The 22,936-nt window shown below is 33.6% G+C and overlaps 1 protein-coding gene across 42 annotated transcripts in view; it reads left to right on the forward strand.

Annotated features, from left to right (window-relative positions):
- Positions 1 to 22,936, forward strand: part of Lingo2 (leucine rich repeat and Ig domain containing 2) — a 1,208,229-nt gene that overhangs the window by 877,658 nt on the left and 307,635 nt on the right. For 38 of the 42 annotated variants that reach the window (XR_012440409.1, XR_012440405.1, XR_012440406.1 and 35 more), the window contains one exon: positions 18,746 to 18,806. The exons of 1 other annotated variant lie outside the window; for it this stretch is intronic. The gene's annotated coding sequence lies outside the window, so the exon portion shown is untranslated. Of the gene's footprint in view, positions 1 to 6,785; positions 7,783 to 18,745; positions 18,807 to 20,171; positions 21,199 to 22,936 lie in introns of those variants that run through there. 3 more of the 42 variants (XR_012440411.1, XR_012440408.1, XM_074051670.1) reach the window with 2 other exon arrangements.

Consider the following 22,936-nt stretch of genomic DNA (forward strand, 5'->3'; position numbering starts at 1 on the left):
TCATCTATAAAGTGGGTAACCTTTTAACCCCTATGTCACAGGTGAGAAATAGAAGGCTCAGAGAGATTAATAAGTAACGTGCTCAGGCCATGAGCTTGGAAATAGATGAGGCAAGATTTGAATCCATCTGATCTTGTTCAAGGGTCTATGCTCTTAGTGTTCTATACTTCATGCCCTGGAAAAGAACTGGGAACCCCTGGGGCCCACAGTGGAAAGACAGGTCATGTAGACATGGGGGATCTACTCCAGGATTCAGATTATAAAGAGAATCCCTGTCTGGGGTGATCATGAAATGCTCACAAAAGTGGAGATATTGAACTGAAGCAGGACTTTAAAGGTTGGTGGGATTTTTTTCAAGTAGAGATTAAGGTGACATTGTAGCCTAGGGATTGACATCAGCAAAGGCATTGAGATGGAAAACCCAAAATGTTGTTTGAAAGACAATATGTGTCAAGTGAAGAGTCTATACAAAAGGCCAGGAGGAATGCTTTTAGGAAAGTAGTTGTAGTAAATTGTAGAGAGCCTCAAAGCTGAGGTAAGAGTTTTAAATTTACTCTAGGTATGAAGATTTGTCATTAGAAGCTTTATTTTGTTTTGTTTTGTCTTTTTTTTGTAAGGAAAGGAGTAAAATGAGGAACAATGAATTAGGCAGCTTGTGTAAGAGTGATTAAATGGACAAGATGCAAAAGGGAAAGATGCAAAAGATCAATCAGAGGAAGCTATTGGTATTCTAGTAGATCTAAACATTCAACAAGAACAACAAGAAAAGGTGGAAAAACTTCTCAAATATCTTAACTCTGAAATTCAAACTAAGACATCTAGGAAAAAGAATTCATTCTTTAGTTACTTCCTGCACTCTAAAGGCATGAGTAACAAAATTCTTTAACATTTCCTCTGTATTGTGGTGACAGGTTTGCCCAAGATAGATGTACAGAGAGTCACAGATAGTGCATTATTTTCAGATGTCTGTGGCTGTCCTGTGGTGTGGAATAATGATATACGTGCTACTTTGAGATGGGCATTAATAATGGTCCTGGCTTACTCAGGGGCACAGGGACTAGGAACAGCTGAGCCAAGAAAAGACTTTCAGGCATTAGTAGACATTCTTACCTAAGTTCTTATAGTTTCTGAAGAAGCACAAAGGAAGAATCTGAATCTTTGGGTCTCACATTTCCTGTTGAACTGCATCTGCATCAGGATGTCCAGATTTCAAGGATAACATTCCATACAGAGAAAAGACAAGGGAGAATCCTGTATATATATATATATATATATATATATATATATATATACAAATAGAACTCTGAAGTAGAAAAGAGGAAAAGCAACTGCCTGTTGAATTTGTGTTAATTGGACTTGAAAACTGTAGGATATCTAACAAAATGTAAGCTTTCTAGGAAGTTTAGAGTGTGATCCAGAAAGTCCCAGTTACAGACAGCAGCATGTGAGAAGCCTTTGTCCATTAGACAGATCACAATTAGTTGCATCAGGGCAAATGGCAGGAAAGCTCATTTGGAATGTGTTACCCTTGGAGAAATCCTCTGAATAAATTTCATTCTGAAACATTTTATTCTTTAGATGGTATGCTGCATTTAGATGACAGTCTTCTCACAAAACCCCAAAGTCAGCGGCCTCTATGGGTATTTCATTACATGGGGCCTCTTTGGCTATCATTTCACTGAAGAGGAAGTTTTCACAAGCTAGAATTTAGTAAACATCCTGAAATGATAGCAAAGTGAATATATTAAAGAAAGGGCAGGCTGAGTTTAAGTGTTCTACTGCATGCATTTTCAAAACTAATATTAAATCATTTGAATATGAGCAGATAATCTGGCGAGAGATGAAAGAATGACTGGGTACTTTGATATCTTTAAACTGTGGTGTGATCCTCTTAGACTCTGGCCTCCTTTCCACTTTGAATGTGATGGATTCAGTCAGTGTTTAAGAAATAGGAATGTCCTTCCTGCTGGCAGCTATATTAGGTACATTCAGAGAGGTGCTAACAAGGCCAAGGCTTTAGTTTAGACCAATTTATTCCATTTTATCTATTTTTTTCTTTTTAAATTTATTTAATTAATTAATTAGTTTGTTCATTTATTTTTTTTTTGAGTCATGGTCTCACTGTGTAGCTCAGGCTGACTTGGAGATCACTGTGTAGTCTAGACTGGCTTCAAACTCAGGATCCTCTTGCCCTAGCCTTTCAAATGCTGCGATTACAGGCATATACCACTACTTTCAGTTTTCATTTTATTTTTTATTTTTGTTCTTGGAGGGCCTCTTGCATGCTAGGCAAGAGCTCTACCACTAAGGTCTCCAGGCCTTTTGTCTTTTTTTTTAAACTTTATATTTTGAAATAATCTTAAACATACAGAAAAGTTACAAGAATAGTGCAGAGAATTCCTATATCCCCTTTACCCAGAACCAACAGTTGTTTACAGTTTGCTGTATTTGTTTTCTATTTCTCAGTTTAGTAATATGTTCTCGGATCCATTTGAGAATAAGTTGCACAAGTCATGTCCCTTTACTCTCTAGTATACTGTGCATTTCTTAAAAGTAAGAATGTTCTCTAACATAAACGCAGTACATTTATCAAATTCTATCAAATCTACTTTTATCTACAGCTCATATTGAATTTTGCCAATCGTCTCAATCAGCCTATTTGTAATACAGGTAGCAGATCTAGTCTAGGGTCACATATTCCATTTACTGTATTGGAACTTTGAGTAATGGAAGGATATGGGGACACAATGTCTACATGATAGTTGGAAAAGGGCCATGAGGAATCAGATTTTTTGAGTGCCTTTTTATCTTCAGAAGAGGTATCCCTGTGAGGTAGCATTTCTGTCAGGGTTCTCTTGAGAAACAAACCCACTAGGATATTTTATATATCTATATATAAGATATATATATATATATATATATATATCTTATATATAGATATATAATTATACACATGTATTTATGTGTATATATGTGTGTAAACAATTATGTGCTGGTTAACACATTATGATGGACCACGTATATGATGGTGGTCTCATAAAATTATATTGTCCAGGCATGTTATAGCTGTCTTAGTTTGTATAAGTACACTCAAGTATGTTCACACATAATGAAATTGCTTAATGGCATGATTTTTGGAATGTGACCCCATGCATTAAGCCATGATATGCCATCAGTCTTCCCTCAACATCAGTATCTGTGGGTGTTCAACTCGCTCATATAGACTAGCATAGTATTTTCATAAAAAATATACAATCCTCTCATATACTTTAAATCTTCCCTAGATTATTTACATTGATTAATATGATGTAAATGCTATCTAAATAGTGTTTGTGCTATATTGTTCAGGGAATGATGACAAGAAAAATAGTCTGCATATGTTCAGTGCAGACAAAATTTTTTTAAGTGTTTTTGATTCATGGTGGATTGAACCTGAAGACATGGTACCCACAGATACAGAGGCCCAACTATTTGTGTGTGTGTGTGTGTGTGTGTGTGCACGTGCAATGCACGTGTGTGTGCAATGGACACAGAATAATTTGTTTCAAGGAATTGTCTTGTGTGACTGTGGAGGCTGGCAAGTCAAAGCCTGTGGGCAGGCAAGGAGACTGCAATGTTTCCAAGGAGTTGATATTGTCATCTTGAGTTTGAAATCTATGTGGCAGGCAATCAGTCTGGAAATTCAGCAGGTGTTTGCGCTGTAGTCTACAGGCAGAACTTCTGCTTCTCCAGGGAACTTCAATGTTTGCTCTTTAAGGCCTTCAAACCACACTATCAGCATTAATCTTCTTCAGGTCAACTAATTGTAGATATTAGCCACGTGTACTAGTGATTTATTAATAGTTAGAGTCTCACCCACATTTTGCATATGAGGAGGCAAAGGTTTAACACTATTTTTATTATGGGTACTCAGTGTGTGGCTGAGCCAGAATACAAATTCTGTGTGTCCCACTCCAAAAATGCATACTTCTTCCATGGCACCTCTTACTGCCTGCTTTGACATAGAATGATTTAGGAAGTGGTCAATTTCATTCAGTCATGTTTAAAAATATGGACTAAATGGTCAACCAAAAACAACTCTCTCAAAACGATTCAGGCCTTGAATAAAAGCTTGTGATAGATGACTTTTAAATTCATTTGCCTTTATGAATCTATATTGTTTTTAAAATAATATGTGTTAGGTTTATTGATACTTCCATTAGAATATAACATTTTTAGGCACATATACCTTAGCATTCAGTTGGAACCCTTAATCAGAATAGACAGGTAAATTGTATCCACATTTTGTGGAGCCTACATTATGTAGTTTTAAAAACAGCCTTTCAAACTAATACCACTATTTGGCAATTTTGTTACTAAGACACCATGGAGACAAATATGAAAACTTGTAGGAAAACTGTTGTTTAACATAAATTTTCACTAACTATTATGTAAATATAGACTTTATATATCCATATGAGCCATTTGTATCCTTGTATTTTATCCCAAGGATGATTTCATGGCTGAATGTTTATCTTTTCTCTTAGAGTAGAGTCCTAATCAGAGCCCATGGCATATTTTGAGAATCATCCTCAAAATGAGAAAAAGCTTCATCCATTGTAGCTTATTTTATGTAACAAATGGTATGTATAGAAGTAATATTCATATTTTGCTAAATGTTTTATAAACATTTTATCTTAGTTGTCTCCTAAGAGCTCAGAAAGGCCAGTACTAATACTGCATCCATTTTAAGAGACAAGAAGAGGAAAGAAAGATTACATAACCTTCAAAGAAAGATCCTACCTAGACTGTGAATTTTTGAGTGGTATCTTAACATAAATGGATTTATTCTACATATAATCCAAATTGTCCCTTGAAAACCCAAGAATATTCATATTTCAATAGATGATGGTAAAAATAATTAAGTGCCTATCTTTAGTCACCAGCAAGATGGTTGCCAAATTAGAAAATTAATTCATGACCCTTTAACATCAAGTCCAAAGTTTGCCCATTAAACTAAAGCATCTTCTAGTAATAAAACTCACTGTTATGACAGCCTAACATATGAAGTTGTCCATTGCTTAGCAAATATTAATTTTCTATACTGCAGTCTATAATTACCATCACTGGGCAATTACATAGTTCTTTGCTTGAGTAACATGTCATCTAATTTTAAGGTGGATTATTTTTTCTCAAAGAATCACAGGGATGTGCACCTATGTAGTTAGGGGTTGTTGTCATCTAGCAGTGAACAAAATGCTTTAGTTTGTTTAGGCACTAGTGACTCACTCCTATAATTATAGCTACTTGGGAGGTGGAGATCAGGAAGACTGCAGTTCAAGGTTAGCCAGGGCAAATAGTTCAAGAGACCCCATTTCCAAAATAACCAGAGCAAAATGAACTGGAGGTGTGGCTCAAGCAGTAGAGTGCCTGCTTTGTAAGCATGAAACTTTGAGTTCAAACTCCAATCCCACCAAAAAACAAAACAATAAAACACTTTAGTTTTATTTTAAAAAGTTAAAATCTAAAGTTACCTTTTTAGGAACTGGGGAAAGAATATATTATCAGATTTTTGACACTTGACTATTGGGAGATTTTATGAGTACAAATCCACGTAGAAAAGAAGTGTTGTTAGGTCCTAATCAAAGGATAGAAGGTAATGCATTGTTTGTAGCATTTGTGTGTGCGTGTGTGTGTGTGTGTGTGTGTGTGTGTGTGTGTGTGTGCTTCTAAATACAGTGGGAATGTCAGGAATGCCTTAAAAACTTTTGATGTTTTAGTTTTAATTCCTGGTGGGGTTTAAGTATGCCTGGAAAAAGAAACAAGATGGGTTTTATCTTGGCCTAAATGTTTTCCCTCCCAATTCGTTTTTCAATCCCTCCCAGTTCATTTTTCAATTCTGTAAATTTTCATGATAGGTCAGACTCTCTGCATCATGCTCAAGTGTAATTCACATTTTAAAAATTGCTGTGTTATGTAGGGACCAAATGTGTGAAATTGTTTTTTTTTATAGAATAATCTAATCTAATGTAATTCTAGAACTATATAGTAATGAAGCATTAAAAATCAGTTGTCAATGATGATTAAAGAATAATCAGTTCTAGGTAGTTCTAATTGTAGGATTAACACATATCCTAACCCTGTTGGTACATGAAATTGTAAACACTCACACTTAGATTTCTGATGGTGACCCAAAATTTGTGGAGATGCCAAAAGGAGATTACTAAATTTTGCTTAGACAGGTTCAGTGCAGAAGTTATTCTCATCTGCTGAACATCCAGTTGTCTTATAAAACACCAGCCATCAACTACATTGCAGAGAAAGCAGAATGTGAAACTCAAAGAAAAGCTACCCTGAGGGAAACTCAAGCAATCAGTCCATCTGCACCAGAGCATAAAGGTATAAAGATCACTAGATATAGAGGATGTTTCGATGCAAATTTGTTTGCATGCATGATTTTCCCAATGTGAGCTAAACTTGCGTGCCTCTCATAGGCCCACACCTCATACAACTATGAATGACAACACAGCTTTTCAGCCTTCATGAAGCCTGTCTCAAATGATGAATATTCATCTTTAACTATGATACTATTCTTAAAGCAGATGTAAGTATCTTGGTGAGAAGTTAGACATTTCTGTAATTAAAGTTTTAAATTCTAAGTCAAAGTCACCATTCTTACACAGATAAAGGATAGAGATTAGAACAATATGGAACATAGAAAAGCTTAGGTAGATGATACAAAGAAGTTTTCAAGAATGAAGTGTAATTTTTCTTGGGCAGTTAAACCCAAAAATTTCCCAAATGAAAAAAAGAATGTTCACTCTGAGTCATATATGTAGCCTTTGTATATATGACTCTACACTCATCCATTGAATAAGATAATTAACATATTCATTATACTCTCTAAGCTTATGAAATCTGAAGTGTTTTCAAGTCGAACCATCCCATTTCAGTACAGGTGGAAAATCACTCCTCAATCTTTCTCTTACAGGTGACCAGGCTTCTTAAAATTTTATTGTGCACAATGAATAATATTACCAATACCTTAGTGAAATTTGTGGAAAAGATAATGATCATTTTTGGCTGAGTGATCTCCATATAAAATGATAGCTGTTGTGCAGATGGGAGGCTCACTTGACACTTGGAATTAGGAAAGGGAAGGTCTTGCTCTATCATAGATGGCAATTTTTAGGTAACAACTTGGCTACATTTTTGCTGCTTAATCTTCAGATAATCTCTCTTTTCAGGGTTCCCATTTGAGTTTCTCTCACTAGTCTTTTCTTTCCCAGTCTATATTCTCTCCCACCCCCACCCACTACCTCTAATGGTTTCCTTATGAAGCAAAGCTTTCTCTTTGTTCCTTCTGTCAGTTTCTCTCTCTCAATCTCTCTCTTTCTGCTGGGTGGCCCTCAAAAACCTTCTCCTTTTTCTACAATAAACTTTACATGACCCACCAAGGCAAGTCTCAAAGTATTAACAAGTAAAATCAGTATTCCTTCTTTTTGGCTGGGAGAACTCTCCAAACCTTTCTAGGGAGGAAATTACTTCTATTGCCTTTGCCCTCTTCCAGTTCTTCCTAGGGAAAAAAATAATAAAATGGTTATGCTTTCAACTTAAACAGCCTGAATGTGTATATATCTTACCATAATCATATATTTTGATTCAGGTCATCTCAGCCAGTTCTTATTTTGTCCTGATTAAATGCCAAGTTTAGAATCTGTCTGGATCCTACAAAAGAGACATTGAATATATTCTAACTTGCAGTCTCCATCAAGATTCTGGTACTAAAACTGGGGAGATCAGGTAAGCAGCACTCCTTACAGATTAGTACCTGAACAAAGCTTTTTCTACAGAATGTGCTGTGCATTGCACAGACTAATTCTGAAGAGGGAAAAATTTTAAATTATAAAATGTAAACAAAACCCAAAAGGCCATAGGGGACCTATCCCCCTGTGATTTTCTTTCCTTAAAACTTAAGTTTCTTAACTTCTTAACTATTCACTGCATTGTTTGAAAAGTCAAAACCATGCATGCCTGGGCTTCTAGGCATCAGAAGAAAAAGCAATTCCTTTTGGATATGACTTATACACATTGATTGTGTCAACTTTAGTATGCTTGGAAAGTCAGTGAACATACAGATGAGAAGGAAGAAAAATAATACTCCAACGTCTGTAAAATATGTTCTGTGTTGTAGTTCATAGTCTTCACTGGGTTGTAGAATTCAGATTTATTTCTAAATCTCTCCAAAAAGTCCCTCTGGTGAGATGTCTGTTAATCTCAACAGACTGGGAAAAATTCCTGAAGATACTTTTAATGAAGCATACATAAGAAATCTAAATCGAGCAGAATATTAAAAGAGCAGCATAATTGTAACACTCCTGGTGTGTTTGAATGTGAGTGTGTCTGTCTGTCCGTCTGTTCAGTGTGTTCAATAACGTTTAAGCTAGCTTTTTGTAATGGTCTTTTATAAAGTATCTTTATTTTGGCAAAAAGCGTACCATTTAATTTTTATACCTTATGTTTATTTTATTTCAGTAGCTCTACATTTCTTAGTTCCTGAGTTCTCACCCTTGAAACAAATAAGCAAAGGGTGATGGGGTCATGTCCCTCTGAGGAAGAGAGAGATTTTTCTCCTTTTTCATGGCCTTTAGCTCAAAATATATTTTTAAGAAAGAATATTTGTTCCAGTGAACGCAGAAGTCTTACTTGATACTCTTACACCATTTGCATTTGTAAAGTGCTTTAAAATGAACTTGATTAGATACTTGCTCTATCAGCAAAGAAAACAGTCTATGCAGAGCATCATTCGCATTTGAGAGATAACATACATGAGAAGTAAATACACCATAAGGCTTTATTTCTTAACAAAGAGGTTACGTTGCCTCCTTAGGATGGTCTTCCAAGTCAATGGAAGACAGGAGAATAAAAGTTATTCTGTAACTTCTGGTGTATCATTTTGGTTGCTTACTTATATGACTACTTTTTATGCATTAATCAACACTATAATTATCAAGAAGGAAAACTGTGCACCAATAATTAGTTCACCAATGTCAGTACAGAGAACTAATATTACACAGATCATAGAAAATAGAGAAGAAAAGGTCACCAAATGATGTATTGGAACAGCTATGATAACAGACCAACAAATTAAATCCAACACAAGAGATCATCATTTGTTGAATAAACCTAATAAAATCTTGTAGTTTATTGATGTTCTTCTTCTACTGGGCAGAAACAGCTTTAGGATAAGATTAAAAAAAAACAATAAATAAACATGTGGGTCATAGAGTTGCTGAAACACACATGAATATCAAAGTAGCTCAATGTAAAGCTGTAAGTACAAATTTTGTGAGATCCATCATTGTCAAAAATATTGTCATACTTTTGGAATTATTTTCTGTTATTAAATTATAAGAAAACCAAGAATTTTTTCCCCTAAACTCTGAATCAGTGACTTCTGGTAGTCATACTTATAGTGAGTCTCTGGGAAGTCATTTTCTCTAAAATCATATTTTAAATTCCAAAAGGTCTTTCTCTTTTATCAAACAACTCCCAGACACTGGAATTGTATTCTGTTTTGATGACTTCTTTTTAAAGGCCAATGGATACTTAAATATATAAATACATGACTGATATAGACAAATAATAGATTTTAAAAGCCTCATTAAATATTTTTATACTAAATGTACGTTAGACATAATAAGTCAAGGAGAGTTTATGCTGTTTTGATAATTAAGATCAAAATGTATTCTACTTCCAGATATCTAATACAAGAAACTACTCAAAGATAATAAATACATTTCCATAAAAATATTGATTGCAAAATGTATTTCAAAGCAGAAATAAATTAACCTAAAAGTCCAATAGGGGAATTGATTACATAAAAGATAATACTTGTATATGATGGAATAATATGTCACCATTAGCAATTAGGTTAATGAATAATCTTAGTGCCCCAGGTAGATGCTCCCCACAGTAAATTAACTAAAACGAAATAAGGCAGAACAAAAATTATACCTTTTATACCTTTCCATTTTTTAAATTATGTAAATAATTCTCAGAAGAAATATACCAAAATACCCAAATTGTTAAAAGACTATATGTGGCAGTTTAATTTATCTTTATACTTCTTTGTATCTTTCAAATTTTCTACAATAAGAATATAATGTTGCTTTAATTAGTCTAGAACAGTTCAGACTTTTTTACTGTGCTGTTATTTTACTGACTTGTTTCAGTTTCTCATGCAAGTTAAGCTTACTCTTGGGAGCTTCTTTGCCCATTCTCCTAGCTGGCTGCTTTAGACCAATTTACAAGTTTCCTCAAACATCATTTTCTCAATGTAATGTTCCAGAAATATCCTCAAAAATGCACCCTTGCTCTCATTCTTACCCCATTGTCTTGCTTTGTTGTTTTATTTTTTCTCTCATGGCATCATGAAATTATTAACTTAGGTATTTGTTTAGTGCCTGACTATTGCACTAGAAAGCAAATTTGTGAAGGTTGCAGAAAATGCGCTTGTTCTGTTTACTACTAAGTCTCCAAATTGTAAGATCTTATTTGCCATAAAGGAGACACTGGATTCATATTTGTTAAATAGAATGAGGTACTCAAAAAATTAAACTGATTCCTGACAGTGGATATATAATAACTGTCAGGCACATTAAGAAGAAAGGGAAGGAACTAACATTAATGAAACACCTAAATGTTTGGCATTGTGAAGATGAAATGCATTTTATTTTCCAAGAGAAGATGACCATAATGAAATTAAAAATACACAAATGAAGCAAAGAATGATAATAGCTTAAGAAATAAATTCCAAGAAACAGTCCTATTGATCCAATTGGGTCACAAATCTGTTTCTAAATCAGTAGGTCATACCTTTCTGTCATGGGTATGAGCCCCTTTGAAGATCAAATAAAAACTCTGAAATGACTCCTTCAGATAAATACTCATGCATATCTGACGTTTTGCCAAAATTTCTATAAATTCACAGACCAACTGAATTCCACAATACAAATGGATTTCACAGTAAAAGTTAAGGTTCTGTCCTATGTCACATACAACAAGCCTGCCTAAGTCTTCGATTTATCATACATGGTTTTGACCAAGCATGGTCAAAAACCGTTAAATAAAAATTTAAAAATCAAGAACAAAAATTTTAAATCCCTACACGCATTACACAGCTCAGTTGAAGCAGAGAAGCTCTCAGTCAGTCCCACATTATCGTCAGTTGTGTTTAAGTCATTGTGAGATTTGCTCAGTGTTTCCCATCCTTAGATTTGTGACAGTTTGCCCCCCCAAAAGCACATAGTGCCCAAAAAGCAAGATAAAAGCTTACTTGAAGTGATAGAGTAAAATATTTAGATTTGTTGAAAGGCAGTAAGTCTTTTGTGGAAGTGGGGGTGTTATGTAAAAAATGAATCAAGCACCTTCAGCATAGTACTTAACTCTGTCTCCTCACCATTCCCAATTTCTCCTCAACAAAGGTCTCCTTAGAACCACATACCCACCAATGGCAAGGGTGTACTATACATGATAAGTTGCAAATTACAGGCTCTACTAAGTTAAAAGTCTTCTCCCAAGTATTTGCAATTGTGTCTAAGAAAAGAGGAGAAGTTTCACTTTAACTTCTCAAAGAGAGAGCACATTGCACATTTGATAACAGTGACTACTATTATTCCAAGATCAGGAAATAGATTTTCAAAGTTAAGGAACTTGCCAGATTGAAGAACAATCATATAATTTCATATGAAGCTAAGTCAAAGATGAATGTTTTTTCCACTGCAACAAGTCAGTAAAAATTTCATGGCACACATTGTGTTTGTACTATATCCTGAAGAATAATCATAATAATACAACAGCGAGTTACATTACAAATGTTAACAGTCTTCTTTGTACTTTTCATGTGTTGTATTTTCAAGACCTTCATAACATATCTGTTTATTGGAAAAGTAACCAAGATTTGGAGAGGTTTGGTAACTTGTACTGGGATGTTCAACTAATAAGTAGTAGAGCAGGGTTTCAACCCAAAGTCTATCTTGGTGTATCTTTGCCATTGTAGGTTATGGTGCTGCTGGAGAGTAAGATCTGAACCACTAGAGAAGTGACCAGAGGTTGAAAGACATTCCCAGGGTATCTACCATAACACTTGTACAGATCTTACTATATATCTAGGTACAGCTCAATCCAGTTTGCTCTCCATAGCTGCAGATTCTACATCTGCAGATTCGTCCAGCTTGGGATCAAAAATAGCTGAGGTTAAAAACCTGTGTCTATACTGAACATGTAGACTGTTTTTCTTATCATTACTTCCTAAACAATAAAACAACTATTTCTTATTGCAGTGCATTGACTTACATATTGCCAAAGTTTGCGTTTTGGGTCCCACCAAGACTTAGCTCCTAATGACAGTGCTTTGAAGAGGTAGTAAAACCTTTAAAAGGTAGGGTCTAGTGCGATGTCTTTATGTTGTTGAGGGAATGTCCTTGAGTAATGAATGAGACTCAAGCTGCTTCTTCTTTCTCTCTTTTGCATCCTGGAAATGAGGTGGCTAGTTTTGCTTCACCACATTCCCACCATTTTATGCTGCCTGGTCCCAGACCTGAAGTAACAGGGCTAATCAATCATGAACTAGAATTGCCAAAGCTGTGAGTCAAAATAAACTTTTCTTCCTTATCAATTGATTATCTCAGGTATAAATAATCTAGAGATGAATTAATTTATATATGAGGATATCTGTGGGCTATACGAAAATACTATACCATTTTATACAAAGGACTTAAGAAACCATAACTTTTGGTATTTGCAAGGGATTCTAGAACCAATCCACTACTGATACAAAAGGACAGTTATAATTTTTCTTTTTTCTTGGTGTTGGGGTTTGAATCCAAAATCACATGCTTGCTATGCAAGTGCTCTACCATCGAGCTATACCCTCGAACCAAATGAATATAATTTTAAGTGCTAAAAATCATGTAACACAAAAAAAGAGTTATTTCATTTCCTTGAATTGCATGTAAATCTGTTTTCACAAATATTTTGAAATAAAATTGAGAAATGCCATTTTCCAAGATAAGTAACTGAGGAACTCTAGTAAATTAGCAACACTGATAAATTTAGGATTTATGTGGATTTATGTATTAGATTTGATATTCTTACTGATTGCTTATATAATGTGTGTTTGAGTGACAGCCTTTAGAGAATTTATTGTCTAGCCAAAAGTAAAATTATCTTCCAACTAAAGGGCACATTTCATATCACCTTTATACATAAGTTAAAAGATGAAAGAATGGAAGAGAACCTTCTCATGGGATTTCAAGTGCCTCTAAAAGCTATCACTTGCTAAGAATTACTAGATTTTCTTCATTGAGTGTCATGATGATATATTCCTTTCACCAGATGTGAAATAAACACATACGTGTCTATCTTTCATCTAGGCAGATAAGTCAAGTGCCCTAAAAGCAGTCTCTTTTTTTCTGAGAAAAATCATAGTATATTAAAAGAATAGTTGAAAGAGATTAGGGGCAACGTTTGTGCATATCTTAATGTCAGTCTTTGCAATATTACAATAATGGAAACATCACATAAATATAAATGTCATTTTATATATTTTGACAAATTTTAGAAATAATATGTTTATTAATATTAATATTAACGAGTAAAATTTACTTAGCAACTATTATGTAGTACGACGCATACTAGGACTTAAATATAATTTAATTTCACACAATTATGTTATGAGATTAGACTATTATGAGCCCCATTTAACAAATGAACCTGAGATCTGAAACCAAGAAGGGATGTTAGGTGCCCTAGGCCACATGGCTAGAGCAGTGAAAATGGCATTTGGCCCCAGGTGAGCTTGCTTACAGACTCTGGGAATTTATCTCCTATTATCTTAACCAGCCTCATCATTTGCATTTAAGAAAAAACTTTCTTTGCTTAAAATTGATTTAATTTTCTGGAGGAAACTACTAAAACATGATTCCAAAAACATAGTACAAGTAAGAGAAATTATTTAGTTTACTGCTGAGAGTACCTACAAATATATTTACTCCTTGATTGAGTGAAGAAATGAGAATGCTCCCTTGCTCACCTAAAATGATAGATTTTCATAAATTCTAAAATAATTATTATGTGGCAGCCTTTGTTTTTAATTTCTACAATGTCAAGGGCCATGCCTTCCATTTCTTTTGTGACATCTCATTGTGTTTTATACACCACCCTGCAGAGTTAAGTGGTCAATAAATACTTGTTGATGGACTTCCCCATTGGGCACCTGTCAATATCCTACAGTGTACTTTTGAGATGTAGTGAAACTCTACTCTCATAAAAGAAATGTGCATCTGTTCCAATACCCATGAAAATCAATATATGTACCATAATGCCTTGAAAACACCCATTAATTTTTCTCTGCTTTATTTTTCCCACCTGTTTATTGAAGAAAATAGTAACTGTGTGCTTTCTATTTTTTAGCAAGTGGAAACATGAGGATGTTAAAGCTTGATAATTGTTCTGTAAATGCTTTCTTATTTCTTTTCCTTTCAGCACTTAGGTAGCCTATGGGACATTTATTATACTCTCCAAATGCTCACTTCCTTTACTTATTTTGAGTGTGAGAAGGCTAAGGGATCCTTAAAGTTACCCTGTAAATTAATGGCCAATCTACATTATGATTAAGCTGCATCCACGAAAGCCTTCATATAGTCATATTTAAATTCAGGAGATGTGGTTTCTCTCCTCTTGTGCACTTACAGCTGACTGTGTAATGCAAGCTTTATCCTTAATATCCTCATTGCTATCAAGTAAAAGATAAAGGAGATCCATTCTCAGGTTATCAAAGACTAATATATTCTGATATTATTTTATGTATTATATATACTATATATTGCCATATATAGTCAATAGACTGTATATTTTCATACAATTACTCTGATTTGACTAGATTTTGTATTAAAATATGACTTATAATTCAAGGTCAGACAAATGTTGGCTTAGAGTAGAAATACCATCTCCTGAAATCTCTCAATCATCATTCTTGCTTTTAAGTAAATTACACGTTTATTTGTGAGACTTAAAGATATAATTTAGTATACTTAAGGGAACATTCTAAAAATGATGTTATCTCCAGAACAAGATATTGATGATATGGTTGTTTTAAAATTTATTACATATGGCTTTCAACCTCCATTCCATTTATATAATAACTTCTGTATAGATCTTTACAAATCATTCAGAACTTAAAGAATCTGTTTTATAACATTTAAATGTGCTTGTGCTGAATATTATCAATTTCTTGAAAGTATTAAGTCACATGGTCTCAGAGATATCCAGAATTTTCGAGTACAAGGAAACATGTGGTTCGCAGCTATTTAATGGCAAAATATGTAAGAATCAAGGCTAACCTCTTGGTCCAATATTCCTCCCAAAAGAGGACAAGTCCAGATATGCAATCTTGTCCATAGTGTCTATAAATACTTTGCAGCCCTGTTTGTCATATTATGCAGATTTTTAGATTGCTATATCTTCTTGAAGGATTGATATTTTTATCACAATGTAGTGTCCTTCCCTGTTTCTAAGGCTTTATTTTTGTTGTTTTTGTTCTGTATTTTACCTGATGTTAAAGTAGCCATTTTGGTTTCCTTTGAAATGTTAGGAGAATACAGTTAAAAATAAAATTTCCTGCTTACTCAGAAAACTTCTCCACAAAGGTAGAAGAGAGAGGAAATAATTTTATTATTAAGTAAACATTAAATCAGAATGTGCTTCCCACTATAAGCAATCTGCTAAAGAGATTACTCTGGCAGGAAGAAGTCTCCCTCATTACATGGGTAGGCATAAATGACCTATGTTTTCAGGACAAATGATAAGCAATCCTCAAATAAGATGACTTGACATTTGTCATGCCATTCAATCTAAACTCACCTGAAAATTGGATGACTGTCTGTGTTTAGTAATTGCCTTTATGAAAAAGAAAATTAAACATCTCATGTTTTTACAAAGGATGAGTTTTTGCAACTACCCTGAGGAACTTTTACTCTCATCCTTCAAAAGAAATTCTTGGTAGGGGGTGCTGCTTGCTTGATCATTATATTTCACAGATGACCCCAGGTCCTTGAGAAAAAGTTTCCTGAGTTTTAAAGCTTGCAAGACACTCATTTAGCTTTAAAAAGATGTACCTGTATCTGATAGTAGGGAGAAAGGATTCAAAATTATTTTTTTAAAGTAAATAAAAGGGCAGGGAAAGGAAAGTCTTTTTTTTTTTTTTTTTTGCACTTTGGAGAAAAATAGTTTTTGTTTTCATTTTGTTAAATTTGATTTTACCCTTTCAGAAAGAAGGAGGATACTTTATTACTTCCAGGTGGAGGTAAAATCCAGATTTTCCACTTCGCTTGCATTCACATGTAATGAAGAGGGCTCCTCACTACTCCTTGGGAGGAGGGGATTTCCTGACCCACAACTGGTGGAGGACAACTGAAGTGAGGAGTGGTTTCATGACCACTGGGTAATGTTGAAAGTCCCTGTAGTCCTCTTTAATGTCCTCCTCTTACACTGCTGAATGGGGGACCCTCATTTCTATGAGTGGCAGTGTAAATGTAGACTGTCCATGTGGTGAACACTAAGACCTCATTTCTGGTTGGTAGGTGATAAAATCTGTTTCCTTAACATAAATGTAGTGGGAATGTGGGACTGCCTCCTTACAACCTCTGTAGGGTAGAAGCCTAGCTTGTCCACCTAGCCTTCACCAGGTGATTCAGGGAGAAGTCACAGAATTCTCTGTGATGTTTGTCTGGAGTAGAGTGGTAATGACCTTGCAAAGCTGCCCTTTCCTTTGTTTCTTCAACATAGACAACAGGCACATGCTGGGGCTTCTCTCTCTGCATCTGTTGGCATTTCCTTGTTGCCATTCCCTTTTTCAGCTCCAAGTATGGGACATATGAGGCAAAAAGAAAACCTAGGTAACTCCCCTAGGCTGCATTCAAGTCCTTAACCAGCCTGTTCTCCACCTTTTAGAGACTTCTTATGTTTGTTTTGCAGACAAGGTATAGGTTTCTCACCCCTCCCACCAAAATATTTTTTGGAAAACTTGAGGTAATTGTTTGCACAAAGGAAAAGTACTCCACCTTTATTTGATTAAAATTGCCTTTTCCTTCTGTCACTTCAAAGAATTTTAAATGGATTTCTTTTTTTAAAATATAAAATAAGTCAAGTTATTGGTAATGAGAGAGGAAGAATTTTTATTTCTAACGAAAAGAATAATTCATTTTTTCTTTAATGAGAACAGTAATTATTCATGCATGCTTGCTATCTCATTAAGCATTGATGTAAAATTTTCTCCAATAAAATTTAAGTGGTTCTTTTTTTTGTAAGCTTGGTTTATTATTTCCATTAGACTGTGGAATTTGATTATTCAATCAACCTCCTTCAATCCAGAAAAAAATTCTTATGGTCCATTAATTTAAGGAATCTTCTTTGTAAAATGCATGATAATAAAAAGGAAAATAAAAGACTTTCTTTCGTGCTTTCCTTCATTCTACTGTTATCCTCCTTTTAAAATAATTCTTGTTGCAGTTCACTTACCACATCAAACACATTTCTAGCCACAGTTATTCTAGAAACTTGAAAACTAAGGATTAATATAATGATCCAAATTCAATTATTAGTCTAAGGATATTAAATAATACTTTTCAGTGTAAAAAGTATATTGTTATCAGAATAAGTATACATTTCTGGGTATAATTACCCTAGTGAGTACAGGGTAAATCTTAGTATTTTCTTATGATTAAAATAGCCTATTTCCCAAGGTAAAACTAATGCTTTACTCTTACTTTTCCAGAAAAAAAATTCCTCACAAATTATGTAGATAAATATATAATCATGCACATCTCTGCATGTGCACTGTTTTCTGTATGTGCATGTGTATGTGTGGAGGGATTGTGGTTCCAACTGACAACATAGTCTGTAGTAGCTCTAGAAAGCTCATGTTCCTTTCACAGATGACACACTAATAATAAATATTCTTTACATAGATGGCTTAGATTAATAACAACTCTTGCCAAGTTTGGGAATCCAAAAGTTGATTGAGGCCTGATTTTCAATTATAATTTGTTTAAAAATATGCCTATTTTTCCACATTAGCATTGTTGAGTGAGAAAACTAACTTAAGGGGCTGCTTATTGAATCAACACAGGAACTTTTAACAAGGACTAAATGTTTCTGAAGATCTAGTTCATAGTTCACCGTTATATAATTATAAATATCATTTTACTTTTCTTCTTAATTGAGTCAGACTTCTGCATGTGTGCAGATAAAATGATGACCATAAGATTTTTTATTAGGTGTTTGTGTATGCCATCCCTCTGCTCCCACATATCTCTGTAACATCAGCGCCACCATGCCAGATACACCTCAGGTTCAGATAATTTGACTTAAGATTGTAATTGTCTTTGTAACATTAAAATGTTTATCAAATAGGAAGCAGATAGTGTATTGAGCTGCCCCAACTCACATTAACCCAAATTTGTTCAATATGTTATCACTTACTAGAAGGGTATGACAGAAGGTAATGATTTTAGGATTATATATATACATATATATATGTTGTATATCAATAGAGATACTACACACTTATCTACATATATATTTAAAGTAGCAAAATGTTTATTTTTATTGTTGGGTTTTTTTTTTTTGGAAGTTCCAGCATTTGAACTCAGTACTACTTGAGCCATACTTCAAGATCTTTTTTCTTTAATTTGTCTTTATATAGGGTTTCACACATTTGCCTGGACTAGTCTTGAACTATGACCCTCTTATCTCCTCTTTCCCAGGTAGGTGGAATTATAGGTGTGTACCACCATGCCCAGCCCTGTGTTTCTTATAAGAAAAATAAGCCCTTAATTTCTTCTCATGATTGTGGAAATATAGAAGACTAAAGAGATCATTCCTGGTTTGCATGACCCTAGAATATTTTCTATGCTAATGGATGAGTAGTTATTAATATGCACAGCAGTTGACATTGATTTCTATCCTTCCATGTGATCTTGCATATATGTGAAATCTAAAAAAGTTGAATTTTTCAAAACAGGCCCAGGTATTTGCCAGGGGCTGGGGAGATGTTGGTTAAAGAACACTAAGATTTAGTTGATCAGGTAAATAAATTATAGCTATATAGTGTACAGTATAGACACTATAGTTAGTAATAATTATGTATCATATATTTGAAAATTGTAATGAGAGTAGATCTTAAATATTCTCACCAAAAATAGTAAGCACATGTGGTACCAGATATGTTAATTAGCTTGATACAATCATTTGACTGCAATTTTATGTGTCAATTATATCTTAGTAAAGCTTTGAGCAAAAAGTGAATTTACTTTTTAGCTTTTTAAGCACGGATAAATTCATAGAAAACTTTCCATATAGAAGAAAAATCATTTTATAGTCATTTGTTAACATTAGTTTGAATTTGAGAAAGTAGAGATAATGTGTATATTAAGTTGATTTTTTTATTTGATTTTCAACATAAACATTACATATTACATATTAACACCAAAAGCAAGTAAGTTTAAGAGCTAGAACAATACCCAGGTAAAACGTGAGAAGTGTCTGCTTTATGTGATGCTCAGCAATCAGGATCTTTTTGGCCTTTTCCATCATGAGCACACTTAGTGCCTTCTATCAATCATTGAAACTGAGTGTCTCGATGGTCTCATCTGTAAAATGGAGATAATAACCCTTCTCACATACTTATCTAACAGGGATTTGGTGAGAGATAATAAGACTTTTCAAGGAACCTCTCCAAAACCATTATAAAAATACAGAGTTTTACTTTAGCTATGTGGATGGATGTCCTTTGGAACACATTAAGGAAGAGTGATAGTCTTAGAATTCAATATATAATCTCACACTGGTTTCCAGAAGTATGAGATTACTGGAAACTAAAAACACTAATTTTGTGTTCTTTTTAATTTTGGAAGTTTATGTAATTACTAAATTCCAGATTTTTATACTTCCTTTTAATACAATACCTAAAGTTTCTTAACTATTTAAGAACATTTAGCATTTATAATTTTTACTTTACCAACATAAAAACTTTTATACTCTTCTCAAAGTTCAGATTTACTTGGAAATGGCTTATTAGTGAATGGCTTACCTATAGTAGAAAATTTTCTCTTTTGTTTTTAACACATTAGGAATATATTCTGGACTCCTTCAACTTGCAACACTCCTCTCTCAACTTGCCCACATGCCTGCGCATCTTTACCATTTCCCTTTGGTCATAGAGGGGCCTTACAGGAGGGTTTGTTTTTGTTGTATTGTGATTTTGGATATTTTTGAGACCATGGCTACCCCTGGGTCTCAGTGATTCCTACCCTCAAACTTTGTACTCTTTAACCTGGTCTGACTTTCTAACTAAATATTGAAATCTATATATTGTGGTTTTTTTCTGCCTTCTGTTGAAGGAACTCCAGAAATGTGTGCTAAATAAATGATAGTCATAGCTGCAATTAAAACTACTTGTCAGAAAAACATATGGTTAATTTTAATAGTTTAGTTGCTTTCTCATATTTTTTATTTGTTACTCTAACCCTAAACACCATTCAAAACAAAACATTTTGGGGGAAATATTTGATGTCAAAATATGTAGAACATTCAAGGCTAACTGTAGTAAGAAATATTAGAATGTTGTAGGAAAAAAGAAAGCCCTATTGATAGATCTACAATAAGATGGAAATAAATGTTTATGCACATCTATTTTCCTCCATGAAAAGATGAAATTTTATAAACATAAATTATTTCCAAGTTAATTTGTATATTTAACACAATTCAAATCAAATGTCAATATTGTGGTTTTTGACAATGCAAAATTCAAATTCATTAAAAATTAGATGCTGATATTCAATACCTTTTAAGTTAGTTAAGGTATGATTTGCCTTTTCAAATGTTAAGTGACTATAAAGCTACAATAGTTGAAACATTACTGAGATAAGATATTAGGTTCAGAAAAATAGAAGGCAATAGAACATACCTGCTTTAATAGTTTCGTGTATAATAAAGATGATACCTACTATTTTCTGCATTCTAATTTTGGAATGCACTTTTACTTTTTCAGCAGCTTTCTTAAGGTAGAGTGTACTTGTATTTTTAATCTTTAAACGAATCAATTTTCAGATTCATTTTTTAATTCAACTCTTTCACATTTTAGTTAACTGCATGTAAATACACAATTTTCTTTGTTTATTGAATTTGTTAAGTACAATTTTTCCAAATTCCATAATGTAAAGCTTAGTTTCCTTTATATCCTTTATTATGTTATCTAATAAAGAAAACTTTTAAAGCTATACAATGTAACATTGAAGTGACACTTGGTTTATATAAGGTTTTTTATGAAGTGTTTCAATGTTTTTACACATACACACACACACACATAAACCTGCAATTTTGCAATTGTAGTTTTGGTTTTCTCTTTAAATCCAAGAGAATTCAAAAGAATCTTTTTTGTGTGGTGGGGGAAGAGGCAGTACTGGGGTATGAACTGAGGCCTGTAGCACTTCCTAGGTAGGCATTGTGCCACTTGAACTACATCTCCAGTCCTTTTTTGCTCTGGTTATTTTGGAGATAGGGTCTTGCTTTTGGCCCAGACCAGCCTGGCCCATAATCCTCCTATCTTAGCCTCCCTGCTGTCACTGGGATGACAAATGCAAGCTACCATGCCCAACTTTTCTCCATTGAGATGGAGTCTCACTGATTTTTTGCCCTGGCTGACCTAGAACTGTGATCCTCCTGATTTCAGCTTTCCAAGTAGCTAGGATTGCAAGCTTGAGCCTCCAGTGCCTGGCTTCTAATTACTCTTTTATTGCCTTTGTTTGTACAGGTGTTCCTTTTTAAAAGTAAATCAAATTATTTCTATTTTACAGTAACTCTATTATTAGTTTTTGTTAAGACAGTGGAAACAAGAACAAAGGGTGAACTACCTATTAGAGTGGTGCAATGTTCAATTGTTTTTTCATTAATCTTACTGAAATTTCTATTAACTCATTTCTGTCTTCTGGGCCTATAAAATACTGAGTAAAATATTCTACATTTTCCTACTAATGTATTTCTGTTTCATTGTCATTGGGCTCATCACAGCTTTGTTGAGCAAATTTTGGTGTTAAGTTATTTACTTCTAAGGCCTGTGAATGATATGCCATTGCAGATATAATTTCCCTTTTGTGTTTACTATTATTTTCTATGTCTAAAATTAACACTACTATTCCTGGTATTTTCCTCTGCCTTCTTTTCTTCTTTGTTTTTTCAAATTCTTGTTGTTCGTTGTATCTTATTTATGGTGATTTCCTTATAAACAACATATTAGATTATCTTCCTTTGTCCTCAAGTTATCATAGACTTGTTTTTTAAATTGAAAAAAAAATGTGTATTATTGTTACAACCCAAGATTATTTGCATGGTTTCCAATATATTTGAAGATATATATAATCTTTGAACTTCTTTTTGAATATTTTCTTTAAAAATTTGTAATAAAATGAGAGCTAAATGAAGTCTTTTAATTATACTGTATATAAGAGGAAGAATTTTGCATATTTTTTACTTTCCCTATCCTTTCTTTTGTAAATATGCATTTTATGTTGAGTTCCAAAAATATCATTTTCTGAAAATTTTTAAAGAACAATTTGCCATGTACATTTAGTTTTGTAAACACATCTTCAACTATTTTATATTTAACCTTATTAGTAAGTAGTTATGATATTTATCACAAATGATTTTATAACATATATTCCCATTTTTTTAGACTAAATTGTCTACCTATTTAGGCTACCTAAATATTTGCAGGATATTTTCTAGAATGGCACATACATGATGTATTTTCTGAACTTTTGCTTTATTTATGAATAGCATCACTTGCTAAAAGAAACAATGCCTTCCTGAGTATGAAGTTTTGAATTCCAACATTTTC

The sequence above is a fragment of the Castor canadensis genome, chromosome 13 (assembly GCF_047511655.1).
Source record: "Castor canadensis chromosome 13, mCasCan1.hap1v2, whole genome shotgun sequence".
Classification (NCBI taxonomy): Eukaryota; Metazoa; Chordata; class Mammalia; order Rodentia; family Castoridae; genus Castor; species Castor canadensis.